Source organism: Talpa europaea (genome assembly GCF_964194135.1).
Source record: "Talpa europaea genome assembly, chromosome: 2".
Taxonomy (NCBI): Eukaryota; Metazoa; Chordata; class Mammalia; order Eulipotyphla; family Talpidae; genus Talpa; species Talpa europaea.
The window spans coordinates 64824332-64841280 of NC_140068.1; positions in this window are offsets into that span (position 1 = coordinate 64824332).

The window sequence follows — 16949 nt, forward strand, 5'->3', positions numbered from 1 at the left end:
GCCCTTCTTTTACCACAGAAAACTAAGGTATAGAAGACATAAATACATTTCCTCATTCATTAACTATCAAAGTAGAATAGACTTCTCTTAATTCAAGGATTACAGTGCTTCTCAATATATTTTATAAATGAAAAATCCCAATTAAGTCTTTCAGTCTCATAATTTGCTTAAAATTTTTTTCTTCCACAACATTTTTTTTTAAATTGAGGTAACGTTAGTTTACAGTATTGCATATAAATTAGGGGAATAAGCTCACACTTCTTCAGATGTATATTATCACATACATCTCCCTAGCCTGCCCCTCTATAGCCTCAATAATGAAGTCATAATTCTAAGGTTTGTTTAGGTTTAGCTTTGTCTATTCCTTTTTTAATAGTATAAGATACTGATCTAATGTGGATATTTAAATGACAGCTCTAACTCAAGAGCGATGTTTCTTGACTTAGATACCACTTTTCTAAATTTTTAGTCTTCCCATCCTTATGTTTTCAACCTTTGCTTAAATAGATACAGTTGTTTTCTTGTGTGTGAAAAGGCTACGTAATAACTATTTAAGATTCTTCAATATCTTCACTTACCTCTGTATATTGTACTTTAATGACATTTTCATGGGTAGGGAAGGCAATACTTATTTCTGAAATATTTAAATGAATATATCTATTATTTTTCTAGTAGTCCACACAACTGATCATAGCTTACTTAGCATTTTTCTATTAAATCTAAGGTTGGGATATTTATATAACTTTCAGTTTCTATAAATCAGTGTTTAAAATGATATCATAACATATAATTTATGTATATGATTATTTTCTTAGAAATGGAATTAGAGGATACAATTTCTTTTTCTTTTATTTTATTATTATTTTTTTAATAATAAATTTTATTTTTATATTCCCCATACAATTGCAACCCCCCATTCTGACCCCAATCCCTCCCCTCCCGCCCTCCACCCCCCAAAAAGTGTCTCTGGTTCATAGTTTTTTGTTGATTTTGATTTTCACTTTCTTATAGTTATTCATTTTCCTGGTCCCTTATTTAAGTTTTCTAGATTCCTGCTATGAGTGAGACCATCCAGTATTTTTTTTTTTTCTTTCTGGCTTATTTCGCTGAGCATGATCCCTTCCAGTGCCATCCATGTTGCTGCAAATTGCATGTGTTTATCTTTTTTGAATGCTGAGTAATATTCCATGGTATATATGTACCACATCTTCTTGATCCAGTCATCTATTTTTGGGCATTTGGGTTGTTTCCAAAGTTTAGCTATTGTAAATAGTGCTGCTATAAACATAGGGGTTCAGGTGTTCTTTGGAATTGATGTTTCTGTGTCCTTTGGGTAAATACCTAGGAGTGGAATTGCTGGATCATATGGAAGCTCTATGTTTAGTAGGTCCAGAAATCTCCACACAGCTCTCCATAGTGGTTGGACCAGTTTGCACTCCCACCAACAGTGCAGAAGAGTTCCTTTTTCTCCACACCCTCGCCAACATTTGTTGTTGCTAGTTTTTTTAATATGTGCCATTCTCACTGGTGTAAGATGGTATCTCATGGTAGTTTTGATTTGCATTTCCCTGATTACAAGTGATGTTGAACATTTTTTCATATGCCTGTTGGCCATTTACATTTCCTCTTCACAGAAGTTTCTTTATAGCTCTCCTGCCCATTATTTGACAGGATTATTTTCTTTGTTGTTGAGTCTCATCAGCTCTTTGCAGATTTTTGTGATCAATCCTTTATCATTAGTGTTGGGTGCAAAAATGTTCTCCCAGTCGGTGGGGTTTCTCTTTGTTTTTGTTATTGTCTCTTTTGCTGTGAAGAAGCTCTTTAATTTGATGTAGTCCCAGCTGTTGATCTTTGCCTTCACTATCACTGCTTTGGGTGATGTGTCTGTAAAGATGTCTTTGATGTTCATATCACATGGTGTTTCGCCTATATTTCTTTCTATGTATTTTATGGTTTCAGGTCTTATGTCTAGTTCTTTAATCCATTTTGAGTTGGTTTTTGTGTATGGCGTGAGGTAGTAGTCAAGCTTCTTTCTTTTGCATGTAGCGACCCAGTTTTCCCAACACCGTTTATTGAACAAACTTTCTTTGCTCCAATGCATATTCTTTGCTCCTTTGTCAAAGATTAGTTGACCATAAATCTGTGGGTTTATTTCTGTATTTTCTATTTGATTCCATTGGTCTGTGTGTCTGTTCTTGTTCTAATACCATGCACAAGTTCTTTTTAAATTTACAGATATTTCTCCATTGCTTTTTGAAAAAGTGTACTTACACTCATCTCAGCAGATGGTGAGAGAGAGTGCATGGGTTTTACTGGTGCTTTTCTTTTGACCATTTTATGCAGTTTCTACATATAGGCCAAAAAAAATTACTCAGATTACTTTATCCCTATAGACAAAACAATAATTCATATGTTTAATGCTCATTTACATTTCTTTTCCTTTAGGCTCTTTATGCCTTTGGCATGTTTTTCATAGGAACTTAAATGCTTTTTATATTGATATGTAAGGGTTCAGGAACTATTTCCACTGTCTGGAATTCATCTCACTTCCAGCTCCTTCTTTTTCTCTGTGTTAGATTTTTCTTGTTAATTTTTTTTTCTGCATTCTATTGTTTTAGCATATTTATTTCATCTCTATAAAATAAACAGAACAAATATCACTTTTATGCAAACATGAACTAAATTATTTTCAAAAACATTATTGCTGTAGAATGAATAATTGAATTAATTGCTATTGAATTAATGAATCAGGGCACCAATTCATTAATTCAGTTTGTACTTCTTGTGGGTTTAATGTTATTTCAGTGATTGGGAGGCTAGAGGAGGAACTCATTTACTTTCTACTAAAGCACTAAGAATTATGCTCTGCTTAATGTAATTTCATTAAAATTTCACAAAAATACAATGAATTTGGCATTGCTGTTCTCTCTTGTCAGATGTAAACTCTGAGACTTAGAAAGATTGATAACTTACTGATGTTCATGTTGGACTCCCAAGGCAAGTATCTTTGTCTTTATTATACTATTTGTATGAAATATATATGAAAATCCACTATATTTCTAAATTTATAGGGTAGAAAAAGATTGTTCAGGATATATTTAAATTGCTTTCTACAAATAATTTTCTGCAGTTTTTGGTTTTGGATCTTTGCTATTTTAGTAAATAGTAAATATTAACATTAGTTTGCTTTATTTAAATTAGCTAATTTGCACTCTGTCCTATGATAAGTAGGAAGCTCTATCAAGGTAGTGGTTGAAAGGTAAGAAATCCAAGTATGTTTGGGAGGAGGATTAAACTGAAATCTTATCTCTCAGGTGGATACAAAAATAATTGTCAAGTCTGGGAAAATGCTTAATGGAATATGTCCCATACCCTTTGAGCTATATGAAATTTTTACTTAACTAGACCTGGATTCTACACTCCACAGCAAGTGGGCAGACATTTCCTCAGGCTTTTCTCAGCGACTTTTATTCTCTGGATTCACTGAGAATGACACCTACAAGGTTTTAATTTCTCTCTATCTCTGAACCCATCCTCCATGGAAATAATCTATGTTATTCCCTTAAACTCATTTGAGTCTTTTAAAATGATTTCAATCAGCTTAAGGCAGTGAACAGTTGTAGAAAGTTGAAGAATATAGCTGTATCAATAAAAATATATCAGTATATTCCTGTTTAGAAATAATCCTCTTTATTAAAATCTAATTTATAATCCCTAAGGATAAAGTAGAATTTCAGGCAGGATAAGATTAGTTTTAATTAAGTTAGAGTTTTAATAGTTCTTAGTCCTTTTACACAGACATATAGCATTTTCTAATTTTTTGTACAAAAACTGTTTATATCTAGCTATTTATTTTTTAGTCTTTTCTATTGAGGTAGCATTGGCTTACAACTTTGTATATGATATAAGGGTATAGGTTTACACCTTTTTAGATATATTTACAACTCCATGCCCACAATCAAAGCACTGATGATCACCCACCATAACCTTTGGGCCCTCTCCCCCTGTTGTATCCCATCCTCACCATTCTCTTCTGGTAGGTTGACAAGCTGTCTTAAAAAATTGACAAAAAGAGAACAATGAAATCCTAGTGTTAGAAAGACATTTAATTTTTATTGGGTTGTTGTCGATATGTTTCCTTATTCCATATGTTTTAATTTTTGTTTTCTTCTTTAATAATGAAATGCAGTTGCTACATGAAGATTTTTAAATGGATCACAATATTTCTATCTTCTCCCTCATACATGCAAATGATGCTCTGTCTTAGTCTCCATGTGTATGATGCTAATAACTTATAAAATAACTTACAATTACAAACTCTTTAAGAACAAAGTAAAGCACCCTATTAGATTTTATGAAAACGTAAAGTAGAGCTAATAAAGTTCACAGATTGGCTCTGGATAAATGCCATGGCAGTTAGTTATGGTTCCAATGCCTGCATTACTGCTGGCAAGTTTACCTCATTCTTATCTCACTTCTTTTCTTAATCATTATGTGCCTATCATGTCATCTCTGTTTCAGTCACACAACTCTGCCACTGTAAGTCCCAGAATAGCTTTAGATAATACATGAATAAACAAATATTCCTGTGTTAAAAATTGCTAGATAATTGATAAAACTACTCACTATAATGGTGGTGATACTTTTCCTCCAGTGTTTCTATCAAATTTTGCTTTATATATAATGTTATTTTATTGAGCATGTTGAAGTTTAGAAGTATTGTTCTCTTCCTCTTGAACTGAACTTATTATTATGATGTCATGTGTCTAGTCTAATGAGATATTCTGTCTTAAAGTGTGTATTAGCTGGTAGTTAGTGCTTTATTGTACCTAGTGTTGTACCTGCTATGTAAAAGATAATTTTCTATCCTTTGCATTCAACTTTTCTGTTTCTTTATGTATTATGTATTGTATTATGGATTAATTTTTTGTGTTCCTCCAAAATGTGCTAAAGCTCTAACCCCAAAGTGATAGCCTTTGAAGATGGCCCTTTGGGAGATAATTAGGTTTAGATGAAGTCAAGAGGGTGAGGGCTTCATGATGGGATTAACCTCCTTATAAGAAAAGAGAGATCAGAATTCCCTCCCTCCCGCTCTCTCTCCCTCCTTTCTCCCTCTTCCATCCCAGCCCTCCCACACCCCATGTAAGGGTATAGCCAGATTGTGACTCCCTGCTAGTCAGGAAAAGAGACTTCACTGGGAACTAAGGTCTGTCAGAACCTTAATCTTGGAATTTAACCCCCAGAACTGTGAGAAAAATGTGTTGTTTAAATTACCACTGTTTATGGTATTCTGTTAGAGTATCCTGGGCTGACAAAGATCGTGTGTCTCTGAGACATTGTGTATAACTCCACTTAAATATACTTGAAATTCTGTTTTACTGAGCAAGTTTTTTTTTTCTCATTTATGTTGATTACTGATATATTTATATGTTTCAGTAATCTTACTATGATTTCTACTATTTTTATTAATGTTTCTTTTTCTCCTCTCCTGCCTTTTTTTAAACATTTTGATGGGCTGCTTTTTTTATTCCATGTTCCTCTACTATTTTATAATATTATATATATCTATTTTTGTAAATAATTATTCTTGAAATATTATCATATTCTTGAAATATTATCATAAGTTTAAATATCAAAATCCCTCTCCAAAGAAACATGGTCCTCAAAATATATAGATTTTAATCATTCTCTCCTGATTTACATGTGATTACTATTCACTTTTATATTTTTATCCTGTGTTCTTAATATACCACAAGTTACATATTGTTTTGTATTTATTTTCTAATTCAGACAGTATTTATTGAGAATCATTTTTCTTTTTACCAGCAGGATGGGCCACTGAGCAGGTTTTCTAGGGTCCAAGCAGACTGGGCGGGTAAAGGAGCAGTCCCAGAGCCCTCAGTGGCTTCCTTAGGCTTTTATTAAGCTTTACATATAGTGTTGCAAACAGGTACCGGCAGGCAGGGCAAGCGCCGGGGCAAGTCTTCACTTTGGGCTTCTTTCTCCCCTTTTCTCTCCTGCCTCTTCTGCTGCTTCTTCTCTTAGTGACTTTATCCATACTCCTCACAGGAGTATTGTGGCCCACAGGAGTAAACACCACAACAATGTAACAACTGCAGGTGCCCCATCAGGCAGGGCAATCCGAAAGGTGGGAGGGCAGAAAAGCCTGAAAACTATTTACCCTACTACCGGTTATTTTGGTTATTATTTTCTTTTGCATCTCATATTTTTTGCTGTCTTTTCCTTCTTCCTAGAGTATATCTTAGTTGTTCTTTGTTGTAGTTGTATTGACTATAAGCACTCCTAGTGTTTACTACCTTATTAGAAAAAATAGTTTTACAAGCTTACAACTCTAGGTCAACTGTTTTTCCTGGCATTCCAGTGGTATCATTTATTTGTCTTCTAATCCTAAGTGAGTAATTTAGTGTCTCTAAGTCTTAATTTCTGTAGTTCAATGAAGAAAATAGTTCAAGCCCAGCAATGGGCTGTTCACTCTGGGTCACCTGGACTAAGAATTTGCTGAGACTCAGGGCTCCCCCTTCTGTGAAATGGGAGCAGCTACTCTGGTTTTGCAGAACTCATCTGAAATCCTGGTAAATAGGTGGTCTACCTGGCATAATAGGCTCCTCATCTATATCAGAGTAGTACCAGCACTTTTTAGTTGATGTAAAGGTTAAATAGCATGATACATGTTAAATACCTGGTATACAGAAAGAACTCAGTAGTTATTGGGTGATAATATTTTTTTGTTGTTGTTGAAAATATGAAAGGCCCTGGGGCCACCCTGGTGGCTCAGGGGTTAAGCACAGCACTGTGAAGCTATCCACAGCCTCTGCAGCAGGAGTTTGATCCCAGGCCAGCCAGGAAGCTACCCTACATGGTGCAGCAGACCTCTCCTGTCTCGCCTGCTGCTCCCCTCAGTAGTGTATTTCAGTAGATCTGCCTGTTCTGCTCCCCACTCTGTCTCTGGTGAATCTTCTCACTCCCATCCCCACACCTCTGACCTGTACCCCAGTTCTTATATGCATAAATAAAGAAATCTTTAAAAAAAGAAAGAAAATATGAAAGGCCCTTATATTTAGTAATTCCTCTTTAAAATGCTTCACCTTTTACCTATATGGAAGTTCTATCCAAGCTGGGTGTTTTCTTTTCATACATTTATACATTGTCTAGAAACGATCACTGACTTCTTAGAGTAAATAATAAAATCAACAATTTCTAGACAACAGAGTCTTTGTTAATACTTCGATAGAAACACTTACTTAAAAATTAATCCCATCTTTGCTATTAATTATGAAGCATTTTAACAAGCACTAAATGTGTAATGATTGTTTATTGTTTTTCATTTGAGAGTGTACCCTCATCACAGAAGCAGAAAGAATCTGAAATTAATTAGCAATTGATCATGACAGCATGTCATCCTATACAATTTATACAACACCTGCCCTGATTATTTTTGAATCCTTGAAGGAGAATAAACATGGCAAACTGGCATTTGACAAACAAGCAACCTAATTAAAAGGCTATCAGGGACAGTAAATAAAACATAAATGAATCAGGAAAAATACTGTTTGCTAGAGTCAACAGATTATTAATACAAAGCAAAAATACAGGTTATAAAGTAAATTTATTTCAAGCTTATATTGTAGCTCTTCATAGAGGGTTCAGTTCAGCAAATTTTCTTATTCTTCTTAGTTGCTTGGAATACCACCCACCATTTGTCTCCAATGAATTGACAGTGTATTGAAAGGGTATGCCAGAATATCAAGCTGTTAACATGAAGGCATTATGGGAATAACAAGTTTGTTGAATTTTTCACACTATTGATGGGTTTTGAGTTACCTTTAAAAAGTATGGGAAAGATAAATAAAAAGTAGATTGTGATTCCATTATGTTTTTTGTAATGGATATTACCTGGTATTTATGTATATCTGTCACAATGAGGGACTAGTGGGTAGAGGAAGTCTTCATCTTATCAGGGACTTCAAAACTTATAGGTTATTGTAATTTTTTCTCTTAATAAAATTCTTAATTCTGAACTTCGCTGTAAAGTTTCTGAAGAATTTCTGATAAAGTAATATGTAATTTTGTATGTTGATATATAATTATATATATTATGGTAGGTGAATAAAATTCCAGTGATCTATTATATCTAATCAATTCTGGAATTTTACATCCTATTTAGTTCCTGGAGAAGTTCTACTTATTTAGAGCATTGTTCCAGGATCAGAGTTCATTTATTTTCACATGTTCTGAAATATTTTGGATTGTATGATCTTGATTAGAGTTCAGAAAAATAAGAAAAGCACCAAAAGAAAATTTAATTTCTTTTTTTTTTTTGAATTTTGTGTAGAAGAACTGGGCTGTAGGCCAGAGGTACAGGGGTGGGGGTGAGAAGATTCACCAGAGACAGATTGGGGAGCAGAACAGGAGGATCTACTGAAATACACTGCTAAAGGGGAGAAGCGGGTGAGACAGGAGAGGTTTTCTTCACCATATGTGGGTTAGCACCCTGTCCAGGGATTGAGCCTTCAAAGTGATAGCACTGATATGTAACCCCTATGCCACCAGGGAGGCCCAGAACTTTAATTTCTTATATTAGCAATATAACAAATAAAGACTAGATGCTTGATGTCAGTGGTATAATTCTGATTAATAATAAAATTTTCGAAGATGAATTAGTGTCTGAAAGAGAATTCTAAATAATTGATTATCTAACCTGTGTTTGAATAAGTCCACTGATACCAAGTTATACCCTCTTGAAGTAGTTCACTGATTTTTATAAAAACATACTGTAGAAGGTAGCCAGGAATAAGACTGAATATATGAAAATATAAACAACAATAGGAGATGCTTGAGGAGAGGAATAAGTAAACTATTATACTTTATTCTAGAAGTATGAAATCGTAGAATTTATGACTTGAGACTTGGAAATTCATCGTTATTCTTAAATAAATATCTAGAAAATATTCATTATTATGAAAAAGATTCATTAGTATGAAATTAAATATGACTTTAACTTGGAATCAAACATTAACTTCACTAATAAAGATAGGACAGCATCACATAGGATGGAGAAAGGTTTATCGTTGAAATTGAGGATAAGTGCAATATAATGAACGTATGGCTTGTCAACAAAAGAGATAATGCTATTTTTTTTCTTTCAAAATTCTCTTTTAGGAGATGAGTTTCCTTATTAGAGAAGACAGAAACATATATCAGAGTATATAATATATATACACACACACACAAACACACACACGATAATATATAGACACACTTATAAAATTTATCCATTTTCTTTAGTTTTCTGCATCAGAAAATAGATAAATTATTTCTCCCAGAGCAGCTTAGTGCCAGTTCCCTAGGCCTCACTTCTCCATAAAGTGACACAATGAAAATCTAATATCCTCTGCCTATGTATTGCAGGAAATGAACCCCAAAATTACAGCTTAGAACTTATATAGGGTGACTGACTTATCCTTCTTTCAGAAGTTGTAGAGAGACCTTTGCTCTGGAATGTACAGAACTCCCCTCTAGAGAGAGGAGGGGAAAGATCTCATTTCATATCCTGGAAGGTAAATAAATGACTCTAAGGAGAGAGAGCTAAAACTCCACATCTTTCTGGAGACCTTTATTTTTAGGGTTGTTATTCAATTATCCTTTAACCCAGCTTGCTAGCAGTCTTTGCTCAGAAAGCCCTGAACATGCAGAAACATGAGAATATTCATGGAGTATTGAGTCCTGGCATTACCTGTATCCTTTTCTTGTCCTCACTCATTTAATTCTCTCTCTCCTTTCCATATGTCTCTTTGGGAGTTAGCATTACCTTTCTGTCCTTCTCATGATATTCAGAGCATCTTAAGGTGCTTAAATGGAGTTCTTCATTCTTGAATTTCTTTAAAAAAGCTCCTACAAACAAATGGTGTGTTTTTAATAGAAATCTATGCAGCTTACCCTGTTTGACCTGCCGTGAAATGTAATGATTTTTACTGATTATGATTTACTGCATTTTGGGCATAGATACATTCCTAAAAAGTGTGAAAATTCATTTTTTTTAAAAAAATTGAATAGTACAATATTTACATGAAAGAAATACTTTGTTTAATGGAACCTTGTAGTGAATTCTTTTATAAAGTGGTCTCCCACATGAAAAATAACTTTTCATTGTTACTATTTGAATTTTTTGTCTATGCTGGAATGAATTTTGTGTTATTTGTGAATTTATCATAATAGTCTTGATGGTAGGGTTTTTGTGGGATTGCCTTAATTTTTGAATCAATAAAAATAAATCATAATTTTATAAAGGGAAAAGAATGATAGAGAACAGTTTTTACAAGATTGGATGAGTCTTATTTTGTGTTTCATTATTTATGTAAACATTAAACTTCAAACTCAAAATCAATGAGTGAAAACTCTTAATTCAATAGTGAAAGCTTAGAAAAATATGCAAAAGTTTTAACTAAGAGATATCTTAGGAATCACAAACTACTTAATGAAGAAAACAGGCAAGCAGTTACATATAGAAGGGACTAAATGAGCATTATCTGAACTGTAAAAGAAAACAACATTTACATAATTTTTTCAGAAATATAGTGTGTCCACTGATCGCTGTTTTTGGTCAGTTGTCCAATTTCTGTCATCTTGACTTGCATTTGACTTCTATTATAAGAGCAATCTGGAAACAAATTCAAGAGGTGTGCTCCCAAATTATTTTCTATTTGTCTATCTCTTGGATGCTCTTAATTTTGTACATTGAGAATAATTCCATAGTCTGGTAAATTTTACTTATCCAGAACTGATAAAATTTACAGTTAGAATAAAACCCCTCTCATTTTAGATAGCTGTGCTACTCCGCTGAAGATAATCTTATTATTATTTTTAAAAGATATGTTTATTTATTTATGCAAGCACTGGGTACAGTCAGAAGCACGGGAGAGTGAGAGAATTCACCAGAGCCAGAGCAGAGAGCAGAACAGGCAGACTGACGAAATACACTGCTGAGGGGAGCAGCGGGTGGCAGGAGAGGTCTGTGCGCCATGTGGGACCCTCACCCAGGCGGCCGGGTATTGAACCGACGCTGCAGAGGCTTCGCAGCCCAGCTTCGCAGCCCAGCGCTCAACCACTGCACCACCTGGGAGGCCCTGAAGATAATCTTATTGCCTAGACACATCATTTCCCCAATATTGCCTTCAATACTACCCTACTTGCTTTTAGGGTTTATGTAGCTTAGCTGCATTCTGCAATGCATTATGAAGGACTCACAGTATGTAGAGACTTCTTTAAGATAGTCTACTATCTTTGCAAGTTGTCTGGATTGTTTTGGGAAAAAAATGCATAGTACAATATATACATTTTAAAAATACAAACCTTTTTCTGTTTTGTTCCTTATATTGTAGCAATAATTTATTATTGCTATCTACAGGATTCTACTCTTTATTGAAGCAAGTAGTTTTAAGGTTAATTACTTATTAAAGTACCCTAGGCAGGGAAAATATGTACCTACGAAAGAACTGTTTGGTTTGTTGGAAGTTTAAAGTTTCTGATTTTTAAATTTTTTTCTTATATCGTTATTCATTTTTGTGCAATAAATGAATAGATCCCCATAAATCTCCCACCAACATATCACCCATGAACCATCACCGTAGTCCCTTGTGCTCTTCCCTTTCCTGTTTTGAACCCTCTCCCTCTTCCTCCAAATATATGTATTATATATATATATATAATATATATTATATTTCTCTCTTCTCAGACACATGTACAAAACTGGGTGCAAGTTTTAATGTCCATAGGCAATTTGCATGCATTACCTCACTTAAATCCCATTATGACCCAGTAGGTGAAGTAATCTAATGTCTCTGTAAGAGACATTACTCAATTGGTCATGAACATTGCTCACCCAAGATGAATAAGTTCAGGAATAGTGCAAAAAAACCTGGTTTGGGGGGCACCTTGTGGTAGGTAGCAGCAGTGGTGATATCCTTGGTGGGTGCTGAAAATTAAAAGAGACCTTCAGTATAAAGTAAGACTAAACAAATGAAACAGAAATAAGTATATGACCACAAATTTACTGATAAAATTAAGTCTGCTAATTAGTCACAAAAGAGGACTTGATGTGGCTATGTGTATGTGAAATAATACTTTCAGTGTTTGCGTGTATATGTGAAATAATACTTTCAATGTTTACATTTGAAAGTCTAAGGGAAGAGCAAGTTTCTGTGATTTAGAAAATAAAGGGTGTTTGATGTATGAGTTGTATTGTTTGTTCACTGTGTCTGTAGACAAGCAAACTGTGAAAAGTGACTTTAAATTTTGCCTAGACACAAGGAAAGCCTTCTGAACATCAATGTGATTTATTTTTTCACTCAGTCAGCAATATTTATGGGTACCTGATAATGCCAGGAAGTATTCTAAAAACTGGAATGTTCACGTGACTATAGCTGTCAAAGTTCCTGAAGGTCTTGGGCTGGCATGTGTGTGTGTGTGTGTGTGTGTGTGTGTGTAGGTCACAGACAAATGCATGGCTAAACCAGACCAATAAGAGTAACAAGAACTATTCAGAAAAAAATAGGGTAGAGAGAATGGACCACAAACTACTGTTGATGGGCTGATTATTAAGAAAAGTCTCTCTGGAAATTTATTCTGAGATTTGGATGACAGAGATAACCATGCAAAAATGGGGGTTGGAGTGAGTGGTGGGGACCCTCAGTTCAGAGACTCTACACAGAGTCTACATTCTACATTCTACACAGAGAGAATAAGCTTGTTGAGTTTGGAGCACCTGGAGTGGGGGGGAGCACCTGAAGGTGAGGATGCATTGGTAGGTGATGAAGTCACAAATGGAGTAAGGGACAGCTCTTGTAGGACTTAATGATTCAGGGTAAATTATCTGGCATTTATTCCCGTGTGGTGGGAAACCTCTGCAGGCTTTAGGCAGGACACTGAAAGGTTATGATTTGCTCAGCCTCCCATCTGTGATATGGATTAATAATATATTCTATCTCATAGTCTATGTTAACATAAATTCTATTTTTTTTTGGTGAAAAAAGCAACCTATCACACATTAAATGATGGATAAATATGCTTACTAATGGTGGTTATCATTTTTCTTAATAGTAATATATTATGAAGCTATAAGGCTGAGATTTTCAAAATTTAGAAAGCAAAAATGCCACTTACTCTTAATTAAATATCTCCTATATACTTATATTACCTAATCTGTACTCCATTCTGCAGAGGAAACTAAGAAACTTATTCAAGGTCAAACAGCTCTATGCCATGCTGTCACACAGAGCATATGTGCCCTATATTCTCTCAATGGCCAGTGGTTGTAGCATATGATCCCTTCTCAAAGGTCTTCTGGCTTTTATTGAGCCGAGATTTTATAAGTAATTTGACACATAAGCCATAAATCACAAAAACAGTCCACAGTAATTTGTTCTGGGCATCACAGTATTTGACCAAATGTTCCTATAAAGTAATATTTATTATTCAAGGACTGTCCTCTATATCTCTCCATTTTATATGTAAGCATTGAGAAGAAATTTATCAAGAAATAGCAGTTGACTGATGAAAAAGTAGTGCTAGAGGCACTGTTTAAATTCAAGATGTTATTATAATTGTTATTATTAGATGGATTACTGAATGATGAATGTGGTAATAAAAAGAACATTTCTCCAGCTACCTAAACTGATGCATTCTGCACAAAAGAGAACTTTTCTAAGGCATTAGTACAAGGATGATGATTAAATGAAGTGCTTTATAGTGGGGAATTGAAACAAACCTCATCAGGGTGGCTGGGTACATAGGTTTCATCAACTGGAGAAGCAAACACAGACGGTGGTGGTCCTGCTCAGTTACTTCTGGCGCAGACAATATGAGCCTTTGCTAAAGCTGACGTCTGCTTTTATCTCTACCATTGCCTCTTTGTGAGAGCCTTTCTGGCTCCAGCTTTGTTAGTGTTTGGAAGTTTATCAAAATTCTGTTGTCTAGACAGAGAAATACAAAAAATAAAGAGTAAGGCAGATATCTGTAGTTAATATAGAAAAAAATAAATGGTTTTCTTTCATCTGTCTATGCTCCTCTATCATTGAATCTATTATAAGAAACTGCTTTACTAAAAATATTGCTATTTCTTCTGCTTGAATTCTAAACATATTTCCAATGAAAAAAATGACATTAGTATTACTATTTCTCAAAAACTTGTTCTAAAACTCTAAACCTTTTCAGTCATTCTGCATGTGCAATGTATAATGTGAAAATGTAATCTATACGCACAAATGTTTCTCCTTTTCTCCTCTTATGCATCTTTCTTTCTTCTCATGAGACAAGAATCAGGGCTTGGAATTTAGAAGTTTTTTGGTTATTTTGGTTTCTTTGAATGCTTTCTATGTATCAAACAATATTCTAAGTTTATCGGTAAACAAGAAGAAAAAATATCCGTTGTGGAGTGGAGGCTTACTCTAGCACAGTGACGGATTTAATAAACTATAAACATAAGAAATACTTACATTACATTGTTTTCTAGAAGATAGTGATTACTAATGGAAAAAGAAAAAGGAGAATGGAGACTTGAAGGAGGTGAATCTAAGCTGTTTGGTATATTTTGATAGATTGTTTTTGTTCAAAATGATTATATACTAGTGTTCAAAGTAAAAAGTAGTTCTAAGTAGTGTGCCTTAACTGATTAAAACTAGCTATTAAAAACTAGCTATATACACCAGCCCTGCACAACCCTATTTCTTGTTGAGGTAAATCAGAACCTAGAATCAAGTTGCTTTAGACCAGTTTGAGTCCTTAGAGATTTTTTTCAGTCATACCCATTCTGTCACAACTGGATATTCTGGCTCCAGCATAGTGCTTGATATGACCACTGGGATTGATATGACAGCTCTAACCTGGAAACACAGTGGCAAGATTCCATAGGGAAAACTCTAATATGCTAGAAGACACACCCTACAGAACTGTTAGGCACTCAGAAAAAAACTGCAGGGAAGACTAACATCTTATTTTTCAACACACAATTTCTTGGAAGAATGAAACTAATTTACCCACCCCCTAAACAACAAACCTGGGGAAATCCTTTCAACCTTTGAAGAGTTCCAAAGAGATCTAGAAGATAATAGATGAACTTGCACTTTTTATAAAAATTCTCAGATTGAGATCACTTGCTGTCAAAACTCTTCTTGAATGACTTACCCAGAGGACTAGACCCCTGCTCCACAAAATGTAATCCTAAGAACAGGACCAGCGGCAGTACCTGAATGTACTGCCTCAGCTTCACCCATATCTCCTGAGCAGGAATCCGTGTTTTAACAACATCTCCCTCTCCAGCGCCTTCCCTAGCCCCAAGTTGCTCAGGTACAGAGCAAGACTGAGATGCACTGAGCTAGAAATCTCCTGCCAGAAGATTTGCAGAGCAGACCTGTTCCTACTTTGACTTGACCTTTAAATCCCCAAAATACCTGTGAGAAGCCATCATGTTTTATCAGAACTTAATTAATTCTGTGCTAATAAGTATTAGATAAATTTGCTAATTACTGTGTCTAGGGCCCTGTTTTAAGACACTTTGAACATTCTCTGAATACATGTTTCCTTTACAGGGAGGGTTGGATGATGATTCAAATGGGGCATGGGGAGTGGTGCCAGCACATCAAGACATGCTGCATTAAATGGCCAACAGGCATATGAAAAAATGTTCAACATCACTTGTCATCAGGGAAATGCAAATCAAAACTACCATGAGATACCATCTTACACCAGTGAGAATGGCACATATTAAAAAAACTAGCAACAACAAATGTTGGCGAGGGTGTGGAGAAAAAGGAACTCTCCTGCACTGCTGGTGGGAGTGCAAACTGGTCCAACCACTATGGAGAGCTGTGTGGAGATTTCTGGACCTACTAAACATAGAGCTTCCATATGATCCAGCAATTCCACTCCTAGGTATTTACCCAAAGGACACAGAAACATCAATTCCAAAGAACACCTGCACCCCTATGTTTATAGCAGCACTGTTTACAATAGCTAAGCTTTGGAAACAACCCAAATGCCCAAAAATAGATGACTGGATCAAGAAGATGTGGTACATATATACCATGGAATATTACTCAGCATTCAAAAAAGATAAACACATGCAATTTGCAGCAACATGGATGGTGCTGGAAGGGATCATGCTCAGCGAAATAAGCCAAAAAGAAAAAGAAAAATACCGGATGGTCTCACTCATAGCAGGAATCTAGAAAACTTAAATAAGGGACCAGGAAAATGAATATAAGAAAGTGAAAATCAAAATCAACAAAAAACTACGAACCAGAGACACTTTTAGGGGGGCGGGGGCGGGAGGGGAGGGATTGGGGTCAGAATGGGGGGTTGCAATTGTATGGGGAATATAACAATAAAATTTATAAAAAAAAAAAAAAAAGACATGCTGCATTGTGCCTTCCTCCCCTGTGGGAAGAAATGCTAATATTTCAGTTTCCTTTCTTCCTCCACTGGAGAACCTGGTTCTTCTTAAGACAGTATTGAAATATTCATCCTGTCACACGTTTATTTGACATAATAGCAAAGATTAGGGGCTGTTGTGCTGTGGGTGAATCTCGGGTTGAAGAAGAGTAATATTGGGAAAATTCTCCAGTTAGCTCTAATACTTTATTTTTCTGTATTCGATTCCATTTTGCTCTATTTTGACTTTGATTTATCAACCATTCCCTTCTCTGCCTTTTGGCACTCCCAAGTTCACCTTATTCATCTGATCATAAAACTGTGGCATTGCAAGGAGCAACTGTTTCTGCTCCGCATTGCCTGACCCACCTTGGTCCGTCCTTGGACTAAATCACAGATCTCAGAAGTTCACCACACAGGTTCCCATTCTTTGTCTCGTTTGTGAGATCAAATCCTGTGGGGGTAATAGCACTATTACGTCCATGTTGAGACTAGGAAACCAATTC